The sequence below is a fragment of the Trichogramma pretiosum genome, unplaced genomic scaffold, assembly GCF_000599845.2.
Source record: "Trichogramma pretiosum strain Unisexual culture from Peru unplaced genomic scaffold, Tpre_2.0 scaffold150, whole genome shotgun sequence".
NCBI lineage: Eukaryota > Metazoa > Arthropoda > Insecta > Hymenoptera > Trichogrammatidae > Trichogramma > Trichogramma pretiosum.
Window position 1 is genome coordinate 90320 of NW_019640847.1, and position 6625 is coordinate 96944.

Consider the following 6625-nt stretch of genomic DNA (forward strand, 5'->3'; position numbering starts at 1 on the left):
TGTGGGTCCAATATGTTGAAAATTCAAATTGAATTACTGTTCTTTATCGTCCAAAAAGTTTTAAGCAGCCTCAGTGACATGAGAGTATCATTATGACATATCTTGATGTATTTTGGTTTTTTTCAACTCTTGGGCAGTTACGTTTTATCTCAAAATTGCTTTGTTGCCGTAACTTTCCATGTAAACCGTTTGAGCAAATGAGCTGAAATTTTCAGGGATTGTTCTACATGAGAATGGCTACAAACGCAAGCCCTTTCAAAGGTATTGGGACAAATGAGCACTTTTTTCAGGCTATGATGTAGCATAATCTGTCATTTTATCATATATATTAATGAATAAATATGTATATGTGGCTGGCAAATTGTGTATAACTAATTAAAAAATCTGAAAGTGCTTGCGTTTGTAACTTACTATTTTAATGATAAAATGCGTAATGAAAAGTAGGATTTGCTGTTGAATATGTGAACTAGTGAGCTAAGCTAACTTGCAAACATCAAAAAGGTATTAAGTGTCCCAAGTAAAAATATGCAGGACAAAGATCACGATTGAAACGCCAAGAACACGAGCTCATCCAATTTTTCGCATCAACGATGAAAACCGAGGTTTGCTTATAGTTTAACTGTCGCATGAATTAAACAGCCAGTTGCCTCATTGTCACCGCTCTCGATGTAGTTTTATTTGACTCATGAAAAAATGCTTTACAAACATAATGTGAGCGTTCGGCAAAAACACCGCAGCTGCCAATGCTTTGCGTTTTCACTACACAAAAGGCATTCGACGTATGGTTTAGCTGTCGAATTACTCTATAAGTTAGTTGGTGTGAAACATTATCTCTCGGTCGTATTTTTTGCTATTCGTGAAAAAATGTTAGACTCAGCTAATGTTAGCGCTTCGCAAAAATCCAAAAAAAAATAAAGATAGATTAGATTTTGAAGAATTTAACTTATAAAGTAATTCGACAGCGAACAGTCGGACATTGAACTGGAACATTTCGCGTATCCTAGCCCAGAAGAAAGCTTGGCGAAACTTCTGCGAAAACATAGAGGGAGGCAAAGAGGCCGCTAGACTCAGTCGCCTTTTCGCGGGTCTGATTACAAGCTTGAGGCAATTCAGAAGCCGGGGGGGCAATACGCCGACTCGGAAGAAGAATGCCTGCAACTGCTGCTGGACGCAAACTTCCACAGATCAGAGAGTGGGGCGCGGGGGAGGAACCAAACGGACCCCCCCCCCCCCTTACACACACACAGACCCACTGCGAGGTCGTGGAAGCTTGCGAAAGATGTGGTAAAACCAGGCATGGTCGCCTGGGCGATAGACACTTTCGGGCCATTCAAGTCCCCCGGGACTGATGGTATTTTTCCGGCTCTGTTACAGAAGGCGAAGGACCTACTCATTGGTCCTCTCGTCAGAGTATTCAGAGCTTCTATAGCGTGCAAGTATATACCGCTGGAATGGAGAACGGCAAAAGTCGTCTTCCTTCCCAAAGCTGACAGAGTGCAGCACGTCACCGTCAAGGACTTTCGACCCATAAGCCTGACCTTCTTTGTCCTCAAGACATTGGAGAAGGTGGTCGACAGATACTTGAGAGACAGGATACTACAGACTCGCCCGCTTCACCCCAATCAACATGCATATAGGGCGGGCTACTTGACCGAGTCAGCCCTGCATGCATTGAAGTGTGGCAAAAATTGAAGCCAGGCTGGAGAAGGGAGGGTACGCAGTCGGTATCTTTATGGACATAGAAGGAGCGTTGAACCATACCCCACCGGAGGTGGCGTGTCGGGAATCGCTGGACCGAGGAATAGCGCCACCACTGGTGGACTGGATGGATGAACTTCGACGTAACCGCAAGGTTGAAGCATCCCTCGGGACACATAGGCGAGTCGCCTTAGTCGATAGGGGATGTCCACAAGGGGGCGTTCTATCCCCCCTCATATGGTGCCTGGTTGCTGACAGCCTCCTCCGAACCATATACGGAAGAGGCTGTCACGCACAGGCCTATGCGGATTATGTGCTGGTGTTGACCCAGGGAACCTTCCTGGACACAGCGATGAACAGCATGCAACTCATCCTTAAAAAGGTTGACAGGTGGTGCGCCGAGACTGGGCTGACAGTTAACCCAGCGAAGACCGAGCTTGTCATCTTTACCAGAAAGCACAGGGTAAACAATGCGTGAACCTCACACTTCGAGACAGTGGAATCGGAGCAAAGGAGTCCGCAAAATACCTGGGCGTTATACTGGACAGGAAACTCAAGTGGAAGGAACACATGGAGTTTCAGGTCCAGAAATTCTGCACGGCGCTGTGGGTCTGCAGGAGGGCCGTAGGAGTGACGTGGGGCCTAAAGCCCAACACACTTCTATGGATATACAAGGCCATACTGCTCCCTAGGCTAACCTATGCCTCCGTGGTGTGGTGGCCCAGAGTGAAACTGACAGGGACTAGAGACCGGTTAGAGAAGCTCAAGGGCCTCATGCTAAGGGGGGCAACAGGGGCCATGAGGACCACCCCAACAAAAGCGTTAGGGATAATCATGGACGTACCACCAATCCATGTCGAGGTCCAAGCAGTGGCTGTAAACGCAGCACACCGCCTTAGGTCACTTGGACTGTGGAAACACGGTACAAGGCATACTAGGCTGGAGCTGCTCAATGACCCAATCCTCTGTATGCGTGGCGACTGGATGTCGGCCCGCATAGCTGAAGAACCAGCATGGGAAACCATATTCCCATTAAGAGAGGACTGGCTGTCTAGACAGGACAGTTTACCAGGCACCGGGGAATGCTGGTATACCGACGGGTCAAAAACCGGAGGGCTGTCCGGAGCAGGGTACTATAGGCGGGCTGACGGACGGGGCACTTTTATACCCCTCGGTCGGCTGGCCACTGTGTTCCAAACAGAGATCATGGCCATTCTGGGATGTTCGTACAGGATGACTGAACTCGTAACGGAGAGCAAACGCATAAGCATTTGCTTTGATAGTCAGGCAGCCATCAGGGCGCTGGACTCCCGGACTGTGACCTCGAGGTTGGTCTGGGAGTGCAAGAAAGCCCTGGGGGCCCTGGCAGCCAAAAACAAGGTCCGACTTATCTGGGTACCTGGCCACATGGGCATCAAGGGCAATGAGATAGCGGACAGATTAGCCAATCTGGGGTCAAGAAATATCCCAGAGGGGCCTGAACCAATCATAGGGCTGGCAAGAAGCCAAATCAGGAGCACCATCTCGGAGTGGACCAAAGGTAAACACAAAGAATGGTGGAGTGCAGCCAAGGGCTGCCGCCAAGCAAAGTTGATGTTGGGCCCAGAGCCCAACAGCGACTGGCTGCGGCAGGCTAGAAACCGCGGGAGGGAATATACTAGACTCCTGACACACATTATCACAGGCCATGGGCACTTAAGGTACTATAGCCACAAGATCGGCCTCGTATCAGACAGCACATGCAGGTGGTGTGGGGCGGACGAGGAGACGCCCCTCCACCTGCTCACAGCGTGTGACGCGGGGACGCATTCCCGAGCCTAGGGGACATCAGAGGCACCAAGGCCTGCCGTCCGATCGGCTTCTGGAAAGAAGTCGTTTAGTCTGTTACATTTCCAATACAGGGTTTATAACAAATAGAATACAAGTTTTGTATATTTACTATGAATTATACTTTACTATCCGTGCTGCTATGAGGGGAATAGAATGGGATGGAAAATAATAAAATATGATCAAATAGACTTACAGTTCGTGTATTTATTGACGGGTTGTAGTATTGTTAATTCCACTCTGCTACGTCGGAGAGTTTACACTTGCACACTCGATTTCCAATTGATATACTTAAGATATACTTCGCACTAGATTCTACTTTGATACTTTAGTTATTAGGCTTTAATCGCGAGAAAATATATATTTTCGATCAAGAGAGCAATCTGTCTAGATGTGTCTCGTACAAAGTTAGTGACAATAAGAAGGGCTGAGTATTAGTTTGCGCCGGGTTATATACCCGATTTAATCTGCGCTTATCGGCAGGTGTTTCGCCACCGGTAGGCCTACGTGCGCGAGCGAGTTACCTCCTAGAGCTGGGCTTGCGAAACCACTCTTTGATTATGGGTCATTCACCCAATTATTTCATATAACTCTTTTCGCCTAATCTCGGCTGTCGTGGCCTACGTGATCTAATGCGCGTATATCTAATGCTCGTGTGTGTACATCTTCCAAAACTGAATAATATTGGCTCGTCGATAGCCATCAGCTGTGTCATCAATGCCTAGGTGTCAAGCGACCGCGCGTGGCTATGGTGTAGTGTGCATTTGCTAGTTACGTAATCCGTGTGCATAGCCTATTCGTTATCTTAGCTGTTCGGTCTAACGCGTGTCCATGGCATGGTGCTCGCGTGTCTTCCGATCATGTGGCGAGTGAGTGACAAGGTATTTTTATCAATACGTAGTCGCGTGCGTAAGCGCGCGAGAGTAAAAGGTCAATCTTTTGACTATATCGCGATCGGAAATTTGACTATTCCGTTGTATAAAAGTTGCGTTAAGATAACGTGACAAGTCGAACTGAGTTCAATGTATGGATTGACACAATGGACCATGAGTCTACGTGTCAGAGGAGCAGCTGCCCCCCTCCATTTGTTTATCATTATTATTATTATTATTAACCGTATAATTTTGAGGTTATGAAAAGTGTTTTTCGCCCATATCTCCGTCAATATTCAAGATATCGAGCTAAAAAAAAGCATATATCATAAGTACGCTTTCGCGCGAATCATTTAAGCTATCGATCGTTTGATTCTGTCAAGTACTCAGAAAATTATACGTGGAAAACCTTTTAATATCGAGGTTATGAAAAATGTTTTTCGCCCATATCTTCGTCAATATTCAAGATATCGAGGCATTCGAGCGAATCTTTTCAACTATTGATCGTTTGATTCTGTAAAGTACTCAGAAAATTATACGTTGAAAACCCTTTAATTTTGGGGTTATGAAAAGTGTTTTTCACTCATATCTTTATCAATATTCAAGATATCGAGCTTGAAAGAAGCATAGCAAGTATTATCGGCCCGTCAGGTCATCGAGCCACTCGTACATCAGTTTGTGTAGATTTCGACACTTAGATAGTAGATACTCTGACACTGTCTGCCTGCGTACAAAGTAAGGTGAAAGTTGAAGACGCATTTTGGCGGAAATTCGAATTCTCACTATTATCGCCGATATTTATGAACATCAACTCACTTTTCCCCGGAAAAGTGGCAATGATCTCACGAGATGCCGTTGTCTTGACGAACTGCCCGAGAAAGTTTAAGAGAAATTAAGAGTTAAAACTTGCGAGTGTTATCGACCTTTGAGGTCATAGAGCCACTCAAACATCAGTTAGTGTAGTTTTCGACACTAAGATACTCTGACATGTCTGCCTGCGTACAAAGTGAGGTGAAAGTTGAAGACGAAGTTTTGCGGGAATACGAATTTTCACAAGTATCGCCGATGTAATGTACTGACCTCCTCGTCAGCACGACGCATGTGCGCATAGCAGCGACCTCGGGTATGCAGGCGCAACCTGCCTTACCGACCATGGGTAACACCGAGGGTCGAGCTAGTAGGGAGCAGGCACGAGGAGATACGCTGCCTGGGTAGACGCACACCAAATCGCCGGCACGCAATAAAGAGAGCCGCAACCAACCCTCCCGTTGAGAGCACGCTTGAACGCGTAAGTAGATGAAAGAGGGCCGCCGACGCGCACACGCTCAGATGAAAGAGCAGCCGCTGATGCACATACGCGACCCTCGTATCCGCGCAAGCACGCATGAACTCTTAGGGCCATTAATCGAGGAGCGCGTGTCGCGCTCCGAATGGCAAGTATGGCAGACGAGAGCAGCGTCACTCCACGCTCCTCATATACGCGAGAATTGCGATTTCGGGACCCGCGAAAACAACCTAACGTTTTTATTTGAAATCTATAAAACATACGGTAATTCTGATTCGGTAAATCGATTCCTCGTAAAAAGTGACCGAAAGTAGTGCATTCATAGTCTCCGAAAAACGCAGTATTAACTAAATACGAATGATAAAAGAAAAAATCCCCGACGAAAAAACGGTCTCACGCAAAATGCGGTCTCTTGTAGTCTTCCGGCCAACTTCATATCATCGATTTAATCGATTAATAAGGCTAAATGTATCTATGTATAGATGTTGCGCATCGATTTGATTGTATGAGTTTTAAACGATACATGTAGATTTTTCTCTCGACATCAAGTTTCTCGCAATTATCCTGGGTAACCCGGTCGGGGCACCAGGTCGAACTCGAAACTCGAAAATGACTTTCTTCACGCAATTACAGGTTTTACGCGAAAATATTACCCTAGAATGACCGCTCGGAGCATTAGGTTGATATCCGTCCGGAATCGACGACGACTTTCTCTAGGAAGCTGCGATTTTGCCGCGGAAATATCATTCCGCGTAACCCACTCGGCGCACTAGGTCAAAATCCGAGCTCGGCGATGACAGTTTCCGGGAAGTCGCGATGTTTTTGCACAAGTATCGTCCCGGGTAGCCAGCTCGACGCACTAGTTCGGGATCCGAACTCGGCAATGACTTTATCCGCGAAGGTGCGATGTTACCGCGAGACTATATTATTCCGGGCGGCCCGC